Source organism: Dermacentor andersoni, chromosome 4 (genome assembly GCF_023375885.2).
Source record: "Dermacentor andersoni chromosome 4, qqDerAnde1_hic_scaffold, whole genome shotgun sequence".
Lineage (NCBI taxonomy): Eukaryota > Metazoa > Arthropoda > Arachnida > Ixodida > Ixodidae > Dermacentor > Dermacentor andersoni.
Genome location: NC_092817.1, coordinates 130,262,677 through 130,280,441, shown reverse-complemented (window position 1 = coordinate 130,280,441; position 17,765 = coordinate 130,262,677). Strand labels below are relative to the sequence as shown.

The 17,765-nt window shown below is 48.1% G+C and overlaps 1 protein-coding gene across 1 annotated transcript in view; it reads right to left on the bottom strand.

Moving 5' to 3' along the window:
• The window catches only part of LOC126537806 (uncharacterized), a 32,598-nt gene extending 23,136 nt beyond the window's left edge, over positions 1-9,462 (bottom strand). Inside the window, exon 1 of the mRNA XM_050184882.3 lies at positions 9,363-9,462. The gene's annotated coding sequence lies outside the window, so the exon portion shown is untranslated. The remainder of the gene's footprint in view (positions 1-9,362) is intronic.
• Positions 9,463-17,765: the final 8,303 nt, after the last annotated feature.

Genomic DNA, 17,765 nt, shown 5'->3' with positions numbered 1-17,765 from the left:
GAGGCCGCTATTACTCTCCTTCAGTCTATGCGACCACTCTTTTTCTGAGAGAGGCGTTTGCTGCTAACCAGGAGCACCCGCCGGGTTCGGAAGCACTTGCTCTTCCTGAGCCACAAGCGCGCGTGGCGTATCTCCTCGACCTCGACATGGATCTGTGATCCGCAAGGGAAGTGCAGTGTGGAAAAGCCGGCCGCATGGCTTCGTCGCTGTGCCGCCATCATACCCATCTGGGCCTGGCTCATACGCGCGTACCACACGTAGCCAGCCTGTGGCCGGAGTATTAGAAACGGCGGTTGGTTTGTTTCCAGTTGGTTTGGGGTTTCGGGGAGCAAAGATTGCCTTTTGCATGGCGGTTGCACCATATGTCGTCTGTGAGTGCCTTAGCTGGCCACTGACTCTGAAGCCAGAGCCCTGAGGCCACAGTGTATATATTGCTACACGCGTGTGGTATTTGATTGTTTTAACAAGGCGAGTGGGTGCCATCACTTGAGAAAAGAGGAGGGAGAACGAACTCGGCTCGCGCTCTCAATCTAACGGGCCAGCGCTGCAACTGCTGTTGTAAATATATCTTGTAGATAGTTGCTCGTCTTACTGACTCGTTCTTCCCGTAACATTGTAGTGGAGGTGGAACCTTCCCCGTCTTCGTCACAGAGCTCAGAAGCGGCCGCACCGTCGTCTTCTCAGCCATGGCTTCCGATGGACCCACCACGTCGCCACCTACACCTGCGGCGCCAACCACAATGTACGTTACGGTTCCGAGTCTCCGTGATCTTGGGACATTCTCCCCCCAAATTGACGTTCACGTCGACGACTGGCTCAGCATGTATGAGCGCGTTAGCCAAAGCCACCACTGTGACCCTACCATCATGCTTGCCAATGGGATCTTTTATCTGGATGGGACACCGCGTGTCTGGTTTCGCACCCATGATGTTGAGCTCTAAAGCTGGGACATTTCCGAAGAGCTGCTTCGCGACCTATTTGGCAACCCGTCAGGTCGCCAACATGCTGCGCGAATAGAGCTTGCCACCTGTGTGTAGTCGTCTACCGAATCGTATGTGTCCTGCATACAGGAAGTGCTCGCGTGTGGCCGGAAAGTCGACGAGCACATGACCGAGGTTGACAAGGTGGACCATATCCTAAAAGGCGTCGCTGACGAAGCCTTCAATTTGCTCGTCTATAACGACGTTTCTACGGTCGACACCATCGTGAAAGAAGCCACTGCTTCGAGGTAGCCAAAGCCGCCACGTCGTCCAGCAGTTTTCCAGGCTTCAAAACACCCCTGTCACATCCTCTTGCTCCGCTCTTACCGCCACACGACCATTTCAAGAGAACGTCACACGTATCGTTCACCGTGAGATTGAGAGTCCGGCCCCCCTTCATCCATGACCCCCTGACGGTACCATTCACCAAGCGGCCCCCACTATTTCGGTTATTCAAGCCGTTGTGCGGCAAGAAATTGCAAACCTCGGCATCCCTACCGCCTGCTCTGTTTCCCGACCTGACTCGGCACCAATTCCCATGTCCACAACCTGTAATGACCAGTATTTCGCTCCCAGACCACGCAATCCTGCTCAATGGCGAACCCCAGAGTAGAAACCGATCTGCTTCCGCTGCCATCGCTAACAGAGCGCATGTATCCTGTATCCCGCCACTGCCGCACCACCTGGATGCTGCCGTACTGGGGCTCATTCCCAGCTCCTCGCCCATACGCTGACGCTCGCCGTTGTTCACCTCGCCGTCTGTACCCTACTTCGGATGCCCCTGACAGCCGCTCCTCCATGCGGTCGCCGTCGCCTCAACGCCGTCGCTCCCCGTCACCCCAGCCTCGCCGCTTTTCTTCGCCAAACCGACGAACGAAAAACTAGGCCGTGCAGCTCTTCGAGGTAGTGCTGGATCACGTTCGTCCTGTCCAAATCCTCCGTTGACGCTCCTCACCAACACGAACCTAATTGAAGTAGACGTTGATGGCGTTACGCTGACGGCATTAATTGATGCTTGAGCCCAAGTGTCCATAATGAACGCTAAAATATGTCGTCGCCTCAGAAAAGTTCTTACGTCTGCCATCGCTCGAGCCGTACGCGTCGCCAATGGAGCCGCTGCTGCCATCAGGTGTGTGTGCACTGCTCGCATAGGAATTGCTGGCCGCCAAGTTCCTGTCCTGTTCACCGTGCTGACCAGTTGCCCTCATGACCTAATCTTCGGGCTCGACTTTCTGGCGACGCATTCTGCCCTCATAGACTGTTCCACCGGTACGCTGTGGCTCGAGCTTCCTCTTCTTTCAGACATTCGCCTCGAACAACCGAACACCCTCTGCGCTACAGAGTTTGTTCGCTTACCTCCAAAACCCTAACGTTCGTCGAATTGGCCTCAACGGCAAAAGTGCCTGATGGCGATTATGTCGACGCACTTATTCGGTATGTCCTCTAGGCGCGCGACATCTCTGCGCCACACTCCGTCGTAACCCTTGCCTCTAATCGGATGTGTCTCCCCGTTATCAATTTTGGCTTGACGAAGCAAGTGTTACCTGAAGGCAAAGCGGTGGCGACGCTCCGGTCAGTGACAGACGACCACGTCACTGCTTTTGAAGACAACGCGTCTCCAGATAATCCTGATTACTCGCCCGAGGCCTTGACCCTCGATGGTCCATTACGTGCCATGGTAGCTCCGGACCTCGCACCTGACCAAGCAGGCGCCCTACATGGCTTTTTGCTTTCTTACCGCGACATATTTGACACAGACAATCGACCACTTGGTCAGACGTCCGTTGTTAAACATCGGATAAACACTGGTGATGCTGTTTCCATTGACCGGCGACCGTATCGCGTGTCCACGGCAGACGGCAAGTTACTCAGCAGGAAGTAAACAAGATGCTCACCAGAGGCATTGTTGAGCCCTCGTCGAGTCCTTGGGCGTCGCCGGTCGTGCTCATCGAAAAGAAAGATGGCATGTGTCATTTCTAATTTAGTGTAAGAATTTCTAATTTCTAATTTAGAATTACTAAAAAGGATGTTTACCCTTTACCACGAATCAACTACGCTCTTGATTGTCTTCACGGTGCCAAATACTTTTCGTCCATTGATCTTCGATCTGGTTATTGGCAGATTTCTGTCGATGAGCAATACCAAGAAAAGACCGTTTTCGTCACTCCAGATGGCCACTACCAATTCAAGGTTATGCCGTTCGGTTTATGCAATGGCCCCGCGCCGTTCGAACGAATGATCGACTTTCTCTTCAAGGTTTCATATGGTCAGCTTGCCTTTATTACCTCGACGACGTCCTTGTGTTCTTTCCTGCATTTGAGACGCACCTGGTGCGTGTCGCAGCTATTCTTGACGTATTCCTCAAGGCTTGGCTCCATATAAACTCATCGAAGTGCCACTTCGGGCACCGAGAGATTACAGGGCTCTGCCATCTCGTGGATGCTTTCGGAGTACAACCCGACCGGAGAAGGTTCGAGCAGCAAAGGCTTTTCCTGTACCTCAGTCTGTCAAAAACATCCGGAGTTTTGTGGGGCTCTGTTGTTATTTCCAATGGTTCGTGAAAGAATTCGCAGCAATCACTCGACCACTCACTGAACTCCTGAAGAAAAACGTGCCTTTTACGTGGGCTTCCCCTCCGGCTACCGCATTTTCACGCCTTATCAAGATTCTCACCAATCCACCGGTGTTGGCCCAATTTGACCCGTCCGCACCTACAGAGGTCCGAACCGATACCAGTGGTTATGGGATCGGCGCCGTCTTATCGCAACGCCAACACGGACACGACCACGTTATAGGCTACGCTTGCCGGCTCCTGACGACTGCAGAGCGCAACTATTCGATTACCGAGCGCGAATGTGTTGCTCTCGTCTGGGCTGTTTCAAAGTTCAGCCCATATTTATATGGTAAGCCCTTCTCAGTAATCACAGCCCATCATGCGCTCTGTTAGCTTTCGTCGCTTAAAGATCCTACTGGCCGGCTCTCACCCGCCGTGGTTGCTCAGTGGCTATGGTGTTAGGCTGCTGAGCACGAGGTCGCGGGATCGAATCCCGGCCACGGCGGCCGCATTTCGATGGGGGCGAAATGCGAAAACACCCGTGTACTTAGATTTAGGTGCACGTTAAAGAACCCCAGGTGGTCAAAATTTCCGGAGTCCCCCACTACGGCGTGCCTCATAATCAGAAAGTGGTTTTGGCACGTAAAACCCCATAATTTAATTTTTTTTTTACTGGCCGGCTCGGTCGTTGGGCTCTCTGACTACAAGAATATCCACACAAAGTGACTTAGAAGTCGGGACTCCAACACCAGGACGCAGATTGCCTCTCTCGCTACCCAGTCGAAGACGCGACCTCCACGTCTGATACTGACCCCGACACCTGTGTTCTCTCTGTTATTCCAGTGCTCCATATTGCTGACGAGCCGCGCCGTGACCCGTCCTTGCGTATCATCATTGACCGCCTGGAATCGTCACTTGCCGACAGTTCCCTTCGCTTATTCACACTTCAAGATGGCGTACTCTACCGCCACAACGTTCACCCCGAAGGCCCTGCATTACTCTTTTCAATCCCTAAACACCTTCGCTCAGCTGTTCTCCACGAACTACACGACCTCCGCACTGCCGGTCAACTGGGTTTGTCACGTACCTACGACCGGGTTCGCTGACGCTTCTTTTGGCGAAGGCTTGCTAGCTCCGTTCGAAGATACCTATAGCTGCGTGTGAGAAATGCGGGCGATGCAAGACACCATCGACGCTCCCTGCTGGGTACCTTCAACCACTTGACATTCCCGCGGAACCATTCTTTCGGGTTGGTTTGGACTTACTTGGTCCTTTTCCTCTTTCTACCACTGCGAACAGGTGGATCGCAGTGGCCACGGATTACGCCACGCGCTACGCCATCAACCGAGCGCTTCCTACAAGCTGCGCCACAGATGTTGCCGATTTTCTTCTACGCGACGTGATTTTATTACATGGACCTCTGCGACAACTTCTCACAGACTGTGACCGGACATTCCTATCAAAAGTTATCGCGGACATCCTGCATTCCTGTGCCACGAAGCACAAGCTATCTACGTCATACCATCCGCAAACAAATCTCCTCACTGAGCGTCTCAATCGCACTCTCACAGACATGCTCGCGAAATATGTCTCTTCAGACCACACTGACTGGGGCCTCGCTCTACCGTTTGTCACATTTGCTTATAATTTCTCGCGCCACGACACAGCCGGTTGTTCCCCATTTTTCCTTCTGTTCGGCCGAGAACCAGCACTGCCCCTAGACACAACCCTCCCTGTTCACGCGGCACCGACCATTGCATATGCATTCGATCCCATCGCTCGTTGTGCCCAGGTAAAGAAAATTGCCTGTGACCGCCTTCTGAAATCCCAAGAGAGTCCAAGGCGTTTGTATGACCGGTGTGATGGTTGGGATCGGGCGTGAAATAGATGGTAGTTGGCCCATGCCGTCGTCCAACTTATCCACGCTGAGGACTTTGTTGAAATGAGGGACTTGTTCTCATCGAGAACCAGCAATATGGGATTTATTTACAATATCTACATGATAACGTTACAGTTCATCATTCTAACGTGACTGAGAGAGGAATGCACACTGAGGAGCCGCCAGCAGCTCCTTAAATACATTCTGTCCTCCCTAGAACCCTAGGGGAGGGAAAACGGCAGTTCATCGCCGACCAATTCGGAGCGTCCAAAGTCATCGTAGCCGATCCGCCTTTGAGGGGGAGGGCTTACGAACTGACTTCTGCACAGGTTGCACTGACCACATCAAGGTGAGAGGGTTCTGGCAGACACGGTGCTTGACCCGAGCAGGCGCCTCTTCATCCCAATGTTGACTCCGCAGACAATGGTCGCCGCAGTTCATTGACTGACGACTTCTAAGCCCTGTGAGACGGCCGCCAAACTCTTCTCCCAGGACTGCAACCGCTTCAAACAAACCGAACATGCCGTGACGGTGACGGCTAATCTACTAACAATACTTGGTCCGCCGATTGCGTTTAGTCATAGAGGCGCCGAGGGGTGTTGATGCGGCGCATCGTCGTCCCTACAAAACGAGTTGCCGCAGCAGGTGGGGAAGGGTTCCAGGTCGCTTCTGGGAAGCTCGCCACCCCCGCAGCAGCAGCTGGCTGGGAAAATTTTGTAGGTCGGTCCCCTTGCAGGCCGTTCGTAACACCGGCGACACCGAGACATGCACTTCCCGCCTGATACTTTGGTGCTTCTATGGTCTCCGTCGCGTCAGGTCGGCCTATCAGAAAAACTGCTGTCTCGTTACACAGGCCCTTACCGAGTGCTTCGTGCCGTGACTCCCATCACCTATGAGATCGCCCCTGACGCCCCATCGGCTTCCCAGTCCAGTGATATCGTGTACGTTACACGACTGAAGCAGCAACACTCTCCCAGTGATGGCATTTAGACGCTCCTGGACGTCGCTTCTGCAACCGGGGGATTATACTACACGTGTGTGGTATTTGATTGTTTGAACGAAGCACATGGATGCCATTACTCGAGTAAAGAGGAGGAATAACGAACTGGTCCGCGCTGCAACCACTGTTGTAAATAGTGACTTCTCTTACTGGCTCGTCCTTCGCGTAGCAATATATATATATATATATATATATATGGTGACAACATAAGAAGTACAAACAAGCTCCTTCTAGAAAAGACAGTGCACCTGCCCTTGACAGAGGTCACAGCATGCTGGAATTCGCTTACAGCATATTGACTTTGCTCTGCTACGGCATTAGCTAGGCTAATTGGAAAATATATCTAGTTGTTTGAAGCTAAAATGTGAGCGATGGCTCTGCACGAATATCAAGATCACACATAAATATAGTAGCAGACGTCTAGGTTTCGTCCCGAAACCAGTGATACAGACTGACATGTACGAGAAAAAAACAGTTGTTTTTAAAACGTCAAACCACTTGACGTCAGGCAAATAAGCGAACCTAATTGGCTGGCTCATCTATGCAAATTGTGCTCGAGCTGGACATGGTACAGATAACCTTGTAATTCTTGGGTTATCACCGACTATAGAGCTTTATATGCATCGGGCTACCTATGTTACGCGTGATTCACAGCAACCGTTATTTGTCTCGCCCCGTCACCGTCACTGGCATGCGTCAGGAACGGGACAATGTTTCATTGCAGCTGTTTGTAAAGAAACGTTTGATGGAGAACGTTAAGAGCATCCACCAACGTGGCAGCGTCCTGTTCCAGAGAGAAAAAAAATGAAATGGCAAGGAAGCGCTGTCTTATAACAGACATCAGTGCCGTGACGTGACGAATAACGACTGCGTGCATGAGGCATTAAAACCAAGAGCGTCTGCTGGTTCTTTCGCCCGTTTTCGTGGTGTTTGTTGGTCGGACTTTTGCCGCCGGTACAAAAATCGTCGACGAAATGGCCACGTGGTTTGCAAAACGGCCATCTTGCTTGCGTATCGCGCTCTTTGCCGAACGCGGACATTTATAGGTCTGTGAAACGCTCGTGTTGGCATGCAAGGTCTTCGGGACGTCCGAAAGGTTTACATAAAGGCGGTCTGTACCACTACTACACATGCGCTACAGAACTCTGTGATGTAATAACAAGCGCTACATAATTATCCTCACTGCTACTACTGTACACATTCTAGTGCATCATTTTTTTAACAAAGCGCATAGGTTTCCAGAAGAATTGAATTAAATCTGGGTTCTACGGGACCAAACCACAATGCAATAATAGTGCTACATCATTATCCTCATTGTTACTTTTGTACACTTTCTAGTGCATCATTCTTTATTAAAGCGCATAGGTTTCTGGAAGAATTGAATTCTGGGGTTCTACGTGCCAAAACCATGCTTTCATTATGGGGCACGCCGTGGTGTGGGATTCCGGACAATTTTGACCACCAGGGCATCTTTAACGTGACCCCAATGCACGGTACACAGGCGTTGTTGCGTTTCGCCCCCATCAAAATCCAGCCGCCGCAGCCGGGATGTGATCCCGCTGGTCTTGTGCTTAGCAGCGCAACACCTTAACCCCTAAGGCACCGTGGCGGGTGGCTTCTAGAAGCGTTCGGCTATATGCTTACATTGACCATCACCGTCAATGAGTCATGCCGTTCTTTTTAGTTTCTTTTTTCAGAATAACATCTAAAGGGGCTTCACTTACAGCCCTGCAGAAAAATAATTTCGTTAGCGCTGTATTCCAAAGCGGCGTATGCTTGAAGCATTACGCACGGTAAGTGTTGTCGCAAACCTTTTTATGAATGAGTAAAGTTACTCGGAATTGATTCCGAAAGCAATTATAAAGCATACGTAGCACTCATAATGTATTACGAGCTAGCCCTAGCCCAAGATCTATATTTACAAATTTGCGATGGACGAAACACAATGAAGTAACTTGCTAAATGGCAGTAATTAGATGCACTGATTGTGTATTCACGACATTTGTGGTTGCTGAAGGGGTGTATCTTTTACTAGCGCTATATAGCAACGCTGAAACATAATTTTGTTAGCGCTGTCTTTAAAAGTGGCGTATGCTTGAAACATTAGCTACGCTAAGTGTTTTCACAGACATTTTTGTGAATTAGTAAAGTTACTCGGAATTGATTCCGAAAGCAATTATAAAGCACACGTAGCACTCATAATGTATTACGAGCTAGTCCTATCCCAAGATCTATATTCACAAATTTGCGATAGATGAAACACAATGAAGTAACTTCCTAAACGACAGTAATTAGATGCACTGATTGTGTATTCACGAAATTTGTTGTTGCTGAAGGGGTGTATATTTGGCTAGCGCTATAGAGCAACGCTGAAAAATAATTTTGTTAGCGCTGTCTTCAAAAGCGGCGTATGCTTCAAACATTAGCTACGCTAAGTGTTTTCGCAAACCTTTTTGTGAATTAGTTAAGTTACTCGGAATTGATTCCGAAAGCAAATATAAAGCCCACGTAGCAGTCATAGTGTATTACGAGCTAGCCCAAGCCCAAGATCTATGTTTACAAATTTACGATGGGTGAAACACAATGATGTAGCTTCCTGAATGACAGTAATTAGATGCATCGATTGTGCATTCACGAAATTCGTTGTTGCTGAAGGGGTGTATATTGCACTAGCGCTATATACCGCGTGTCCAACTAACGTTAGCAAAGCTGTTCAAGGTAAAAAGATATTTAAGAAACACAATGTAAGAGAGAATTATAAGACCTTCGGTGTTTTGTTGTCTGACCTCTGACAACAGAACACCGAAGGTCCTACAACTCTACTTTGCACAGTGCTTTGTAAATATTTTTTTCTCGTTAAACAGCTTGGCGACCGTTAAGGGGGACGCCCTATATAGTAAGGTATGCAGAGCTTGTTTTCGTTTTTGGCAAGTAAATTTAACTACTCACAATTTTCTTTACGCCTCTAATCCTTTGGATCGCGCCAATATTCAACTCCCCAAGTTGTCATGAGCTTGCTGCATGCGGTAGCATGTATGCACGCGCTTTCCTGCAAAGTCGATCACGTGTCTGCTGGTCTTAAAAACACAAGTAATTGTGCGGGACAAGGCACGTCCGTGTATTATGCGCGGACAATGCAGTCTTAGTAAATCTGCACAATCGTTTGTGCCTGACGCCTTTGTAGTACATGCGTCATAGATTCCATTGTGAAGCGGCAGCTGCGCAGGTGCCTCGCAAAGGGAGAAAGAAAGTCTACGCACAAGGTTGTTTCCCCCTGACAATTTCTGTGGGACGACAAGCCTGACGACGTCAAAATAGATGAACTGATTGACATCCTTTTTTTTGGGGGCAAGTAGAATACTTCTCAAGAATGTCCTTGCTCTGCCTTAGTAGGAGAGCGCCAAGATAGGCTTCGTATGCAGGTTTACTAACATCTGGAATCTGAATTCTTTCGGCGCTACTGTGTAAGCGAAGAGGAGCTGAGAGAGAGTCACAGTCAATGCGTTGTTCTATGAGAACTTATTCCTTGATCTTCTGGTGCAAGGGCAGGAGCTTAGACGATTTGGTAACGGTGTACCTGAATATTCGTAATAAAAGTAAAACTTGTTTAAAGTAAGTGGTCTCTCACTCTTGTCGGTCATTTCTGTGTTGTTGTTGTATGGGTGTCCTGTGAACACCACCGAAATTGGTATTTTTCTGGCAATTTCGCATAGAATTTGCTTCGCACTATAAAAGATGAGAGATCTATGCTTTATTTATGTAATAGTTTCGTATTGGGCAACTGTATATTGCGAGTGTGAACGCAAAAGCGTGCTTTCTTGATGGACAGTGATTCAGTCAGCTGATAATGCAACTAAAAAAAACTAAGCCAGGGCATAGCACCGCTAACTCTCTAAAGTTTGCGACAACATATACTGCGAGTGTTGCGACGTCGCAACAGCTGCGTGCGCGTGCGTCATAGGCTACCATGCACAACCTAATTTATCAAGATGACGTTCATCTCGTGCCAAAGTCGCCCTTCGAAATGTCCGGTGCCTGCGTCAGTGCAATATTTTATTGCTTTCTTCCGCCGTGACAGCTAACCCTCTCAGCAGCTGACGAACAGAAGTGCATTCGAGATGGGCTCGGAGTTTTCGTCAGAGGCACGCGATACCTACGCAGTGAGTGAAGTTCGCCTGTAGTGCCATCGAATTAAAATATACCTTTACGGAAGCGACTTTGTTGCTGTATTTGAGAAAAATTGCTACTTCTAGAGGAAGAAACTTTTATAAGCAGGAATAATGTAACGATTTTGACTGATCCCAGCACACCCAGTGCCTGCGGATGTTCAGGGAAAAAATTCCCTTGCCGACACCTTACTGGTAGTCTCCGCTGGTTATCATAACTTGGCAAAGTCGGCTGCGTCTTACGGTTAACCACTTCTGCCATGCCCTAAGCGGCGCTCTCTAAACGTAATGACGAAACATGGATATTTTTGCACGTTAGTAGCGGCGTTGACACGAATGCGACCATTGGCGCGTAGCATCCCATTTCTAGCTTCTCGCATTCGCGTATACACCGGTAATACGCTGGGAAGGAGAATCGCGTTGATGCGACAGGAGAGGGTATTTCGAGAGGTGGGAGGACAGCTGTCTCGCGCGTTTCATCCAAACGCGGGCGCATCACACTGAGGGAGAAGTGTGGCTTCCACCGCGAGCTCTCCTCCACTCACCGGCAGCACGCAAATCGACGGAAACTGGTTCCAGGTTGTTTCGAACAAATGTGAATGCACCGCATGTAAACGCCGTCGCATGTCACAGTGTTGCGCCGAAAAGTCGACACGCTACTTTCAGGTTCATGTAAAGGCGGCTAGTGAAACTTGCTAAATTTTCCCAGCGGCACAGACGTGAACGAACGAGAATACACTACGACAGCGCTAAACTAGCAATCCAATTTTTTTTAGAGGAAGTATACGTACGCTTCACGCCAGGAGCAATACAGAGAAAGCAGAGCGAAGGCGCGTAAATGCAATCTGCAGATACTCCCCCCTCCAAGTGTGGGCGGGGGATTCGATGATGGCAATTCGCACTATTTACGTGACGAGGACGTTTAAGCAAGCCACACTGGCATAATTATTAGCACGTTGCAGAATTCCGTCGGCTTCGATGATTTCTCTGGTGAACCTACCTTTTCCTTCCGCGATTACACGCGTTGGATTGTAAAGCGTCCGGCAAGCACAATCGCGACTGTTATCCAAGGTACCCGCTAACAAGCCTTTAATTACTGGACTGATTTTGTAGGAGCCATTTTTTCACGCAAGTGTAATTGAGATCGATTTGCCACTGTAACTGTACGGGAGGCCATGGTTGCTTTGGGCGGACATACGTTTTGTGCAACGAATCAATAAGTTTGGATCTTTACGTACTATGTTTTTTTTTTTTCATAGCCACCTCAAAAGCGCACTCACGTCTTAGTAGAATGGGCGAACATTTTAGGATGGAAAGAGAAGACTAATACGCATGAACGGAGCTCACAGCACTGCGTCATTATTCGCAGTTTTTTCTATAAAAAAGAAAACAACATTGCGTGCCACGCACTCTTGTTATAACCAGTTCGTTGACTGCAGGCGCGTGTTCATTCGCAGAAATCAAAAATTTAATTATGAGGTTTATACGTGCCAAAACCACGATATGATTATGAGGCACACTTTAGGGGGGGTGGAGGGAGGGGGGACTCCGGATTAAGATTGACCACCTCGGGTACATTAAGGTACCCGAAATGCACGGGACACGGGCGTTACTGCATTTCGCCCCATTGAAATCCGGCCAGATCGGCCGGGGATTTGGTCCTACGGCCTATTAGATTTGGAGACGATCTCGCCGCTGCCACCATTTGTAAGATTTGGAGTCGGGCTTGTAGGATGATCGGAGGAACTTGGAGCGACAGGACTATGCGAGCAGGATTTATTTACATTATTTACATTTGAACATGGGCATACATTTACACAGTCTAGCGTGGCTCCCAAATGGAGCACGCAAGACAACGCATACAGCAAACGAGCACACAGCTCACGAGTACATTGACGAGCACGACAACGAGCACAGAGCACGGCGACGAGCACGCACTAGGAGCCGACAACAGCCGCTTATAACCACTCCGTTCGACGTCATCGTTCGACGTCATCGTAGAAAGTCCGCGTGGTCGCCTTTGTGAGAAGGGGGTAGGGCTTTTACATACACACATGCCGCACAGGTTTCAGTGCTCTCTCCGAGAGCCGACGACCTTTGCAGCGCAGTCGTCGTGGTATCCATTGTCTGGCGTCCCCGTAGTGAGGTGGTCACGCGCGACCCCAGCCGGCGCCGCTAGATTCCAGAGCTGCCTTTTTGCTGTAGTCGCCACGGGTGTCAGCAGACTGTGACGAATCCTGGGGCCCCCGTACCGCAAAGCACCCTTTTGCCAGGGTGGCTCCCCCTGCCGCAGAGAGACCATGATGACCCGGCAAATTAACCAACAATGCACGGGGCGCCAAACGTGGCCAGCCCTGCTGTCGTCGCCGATCCTCCAAACGAGGCGCATGGTCGGTTAGCGCTGTCCTCGCTGGTTCTCTTTGGGGAAGATCGCAACGCTCGCAGCTGCAGCTGGCTGAGAAAACCTGCAGGTCCGCAACTCGGCAGGCCATTCCTAACAGGCCTCGTACTTAGCGGCGCAGAATCAGAGCCGCTAAGCCACCGCGGCTCGCCATTCACAGGACTCGAAATTCTGCTTTAGAAAATTTGACTTGTAAGGATGTTTTAGGAAGGGTGGCGTCAAAATAGTAGAGTGTAAATAAGAAATAAAAACTAGCCGATGGTCATTACAGGTGAATTCGACATCAATACTTCGACGCGATGGGAAATTGTTTTCCAGCGTTGATGAATCACGTACTAGGGCCCAACCACAACAATTGGAACTTTATACGCACACAGGATGTCATCGGTCGTGTATTCTCGAGAGGATCTAAGAATTACAAGAACCAAGGCCACGTTTTCTACTGCATTCTTCAAAGATCGTTACTCGCGCTTCGCAACGTGCCAGCCAGCATGGCACCGTTGACCAGCGTGTCTGAACATAAACGCCCCTAACTCCTAGGGTATAAACGACAACACGTCAATAAAAGGCGTTTCAATTCTGGAAGCATGTATTATATCAAGTAAAATCACATAAAAAGAAGGAAACAAGAGCTGACAACAGCAATCGTTGCAGTTCTCCCATATTTTACACAGGTCTCACATCAGCGGTATCTTTGTAATATGCACTCCATAACCCTTACAATAATGACTTTAGACTGTCTATAGAAAGTCTATAGACTTTTCATAGACGACCTTTCCTTTCTATAGATTTGGACTTTTGTTGATACAAAGTCCAAATCTGTCTATACTGTCTATAGACGAAAGTCGATAAAGTTTCTATTTCTTTTTGTCTATTCGCAGTATATAGACGGTCTATAGAAAAAAGTCGATAAGGTGTTTGTTTCTTTTTGTCTACTTCCCCTCTATAGAATACCTAGAGACGAAAGTCGATACTGTTTCTGTCCATTTTGTCCATACTTTCTCTATAGACTTTGTATAGACGAAAGTCGATAAGGTTTATATTTCTTTTTGTCTACTCGCAGTCTATAGACGGTCTATAGAAAAAAGTCGATAAGGTGTTTGTTTCTTTTTTGCCTACTTCCCCTCTATGGACTACCTATAGACGAAAGACGATACAGTTTCTATCCATTTTGTCCATACTTTGTCTATAGACTTTCTATAGACGAAAGTCGATAAGGGTTCTATTTCTTTTTGTCTACTCGCAGTCTATAGACCCTCTATAGAAAAAAGTCGATAAGGTGTTTTTTTTGCCTACTTCCTCTCTATGGACTACCTATAGACGAAAGTGGATACAGTCTCTATCTATTTTTGTCCATACTTTGTTTATAGACTTTCTATAGACGAAAGTCGATAAGGTTTCTGTTTCTTTTTGTCTACTCGCTGTCTATAGACGGTCTATAGAAAAAAGTCGATAAGGTGTTTGTTTCTTTTTGTCTATTTCCCCTCTATGGACTACTTTTAGACGAAAGTCGATACAGTGTCTATTTATTTTTGGCCATATACTTTGTATATAGACTTTCTATAGACGAAAGTCGATAAGATTTCAATTTCTTTTTGTCTACTCGCAGTCTATAGACGGTCTATAGAAAAAATTCGATAAGGTGTTTGTTTCTTCTTTGTCTATTTCCCCTCTATATGGACTACCTGTAGACGAAAGCCGATACAGTTTCTATTTATTTTTTTCCATACTTTGTCTATAGACTCTCTATATTATGGACAATAGTCGACAAGGTTTCTATTTCTTTTTCTCTACTCCCGGTGTATTGAATGTCTATAGAAGAAAGTCGATAATATGTAATTCCGAGTTCCCATACCCCCCGCCCTCTGCGAACGCGATGATATGGCACTGGTTCATGCACGACGGCACCGCAACCAAGGCGCGGCGGGCAAACCGTGCAGACTGCTAGTCTTCGTTCGGTGCAGCTGCCCCGAACGAGGATCGCGGCGGAGCAGGCACTGTCCGAGTCACCAAGGTCTTCCAGGCACCCGAAGGCCCTAAACCAGGCAGCTTGCCGGACGTACACTTCGCGAAGACCAGGTGGTGAAGGTCAGATGGTGATGATGTGGCAAATGTGGTGAATAAGTGGCGAAAGCCGGCAGACCAGGTGGTGAATTAACCACCTGGTCTGCCTTTGAGTTGTCGTGGTCTTGCATGTCTATAAATTAACAATAGACAAACATCGTTAATCTGGGCCCAACCCGTGTACGCTGTAACCAAGCGCAGGTACCGGTGGATAATACGTAGCTGCGTTTGATATAAGCCACTGAAGTTGTATACTGCTGAGATTGCTGTAGAGCCTATTTGTAGACATTAGTATACACATAGTGTATACCTCCCCATTTGTTGACCACATGATATGATCTACGTAGTCGCTCTCGGCAACCCCAAGACTGTCTTCACAGTTGTCGCATCACTTTTGCGGCAGTAGAATAAAGAAAGCAAAACGCCGATCCAATTGTTATAATAGATGTTATGAACGCCAGCTTCAGCTACAAGTGGATTCCAAGCAGGCATCAAGCTAACAGCAAAGACACTCGTAATGTTTGTAGCTGACAACGCGGACTTTGTGAATGTGCGATGAACCGATGTCGCGTATGTGGTGTTCGCGTTGTGTGTCGTCCGATTCTCGGATACTTTTCACATTGTCTTCATATCTCGGCTGCGTCACTAACATCGGGCGGTTTTTTGTTGTCTGATATCCTGCACTATGAACCCATCAAAGTTTCTCATTCACTTAAAATAGGTGCCAAATTCTCTGAGCCCACCCAGCATTTCGCCGGCGGTATGCCTGCGGCATGGCCGCAATTAGTACATGACCGGGGTTGTTGGAGAAGTATGGGAGAGGCCTTTGCCCTGCAGTGGGCGTAACCAGGCTGATGATGATGATGATGATGATGCCTGCGCAGCCACGCATATGAGTACCTCAGTGCTGTACTGATTGCTTTGACCTATCATCGGAACAGAAATTTAGCACTAACATACGTGGGGACATCACATTTGGCGGTACGCCGAAAGATATGCCACAAGTACGCTGTATTACTAATCGACGCTGGCAATAATGCGTCTGAAACGTCTGAAGGGCCCTGTAACGGCTTGTACAAGCAGCGCATTCATGTTAGCGTTTCAGTCTCATACGACAGCCCATAGCGTTTGTCATACAACCTGCCAGCGCATTTACTTCGTCCGTGAAAAAAGATGAATAATGGTGATAAAGATGAATAAGCCACCCGTTCCGGCGCGCATGGCGCGCAGAGAGAGAGAAAGAGACAAAAAAAAAAATGAAGGAGGAAAAGGCGCTCACACTCCTCCGAGCGCGCACGCCCTCGCGCGCGGAGCTCCTGCGCATGCTGGAGCTCTTGCGCATGCGCGGCGGTGCGCCGTCTCAACGAGTGCGCCAGGCACGTAAACGGTTGTACCAGTGTGCGGTGTCTGCCTGAACGTTAGTGTCTGTGTATGCGTGCCTTCTTTGTGGCATCACATGTCAACTACACTGAACGGTAAGCTTTAGCAAAGATGTTTTGCGTCAATAGCTCATGATTATGTGAGCGCATTTCGTAGCGCGAAGCGGCTGCATGTAGCGTAGGCGACTCGGGTATAGTGTCGGTTTGTAGTTGACATGGTTTGATAACACGCTCTTCTTCTCGTTTACTATACGGAATGTTTTACGGCGAGCGATCGCTCGGGCTTGTTGATTTTAGCATTATAGTTTAGGTGCGTAAAGAAGTAAAGAAGGAAGTACACCATGTTTTAACTTGATACTGAGCTACCACTAAGCGGATTGTGTATGTTGGGCAGCCAGTGTGGTAGATCTAATTTCGTGGCGCTTGATCCGACCGCGATGTATTCTGCGCCGCATGTCTAGTGAAATTCTCGTGACACGCTTTACGGATATATCTCGAAATTGTGTTAGCATCAAGAATGTTCAGACAGACACGTATAGTTGAATAACTGCTAACGTACTCGGATGAAAGGCCGTGTTTGCGGGGCATGCATCAGCAGTGTGTGCGCTGCCGTTTTCACATTGTTTAAAAGTAGCAGTATTTTTAAGGTTCCTGTCAACCAATCTAAATAATTTTGGGAAGTTACCGCAAGCAAAACACGAGACTTGAAGAAATATCAAGAAGAAATCTTCTTTGTTTTTGTTTTTCGTCTTTTCTTTAAAGAGTTTAGCAGCAGAAGTTATCTTTCGAGCTATATGAAAAGCGTTAAGCGCCTTTCGATGCTTCGGCGTTATGCAGTTTACGTGCTCTTAATCACTAGGCAGCTGCTGGCGCAGATTTGCATTGTGCCAGTCGTGCATGGTATGAAGCCCTTGTCGTGCGTAATAAGTGTTCCGGTTTTCATTACTGCTGCATGTAGTGCCGTCGTCTTGGACAGGCTGCATACTATATGCTCTGTACAAAAGAAAAAAGAGCCAGATTATCAATTTCGTGGTCTTTTCTTAGTAGATAATGCACAGATTTTTCAAATAATGCAGTGGACATTGCATTTGTTCTACCCTTATCAACACACCTAAGAGATCGTAACATGTTTTAGTTGATAAGTAACCTGATCAGTACGCCCCCATTCATGTGCATTCTACTGGAAGTGTGGCAAATGTATTCATCTCGAAGTATGATAAAAGAGACATTGCAGACTGTTCTAAGCGGAAATAAATTTCAAATGTTAACGTGATTGTTCAAAACTGCAGTCAGTATGCTGAGCATGTTCGTTCGGCACGGGCATATTGCATTAACACCTGAA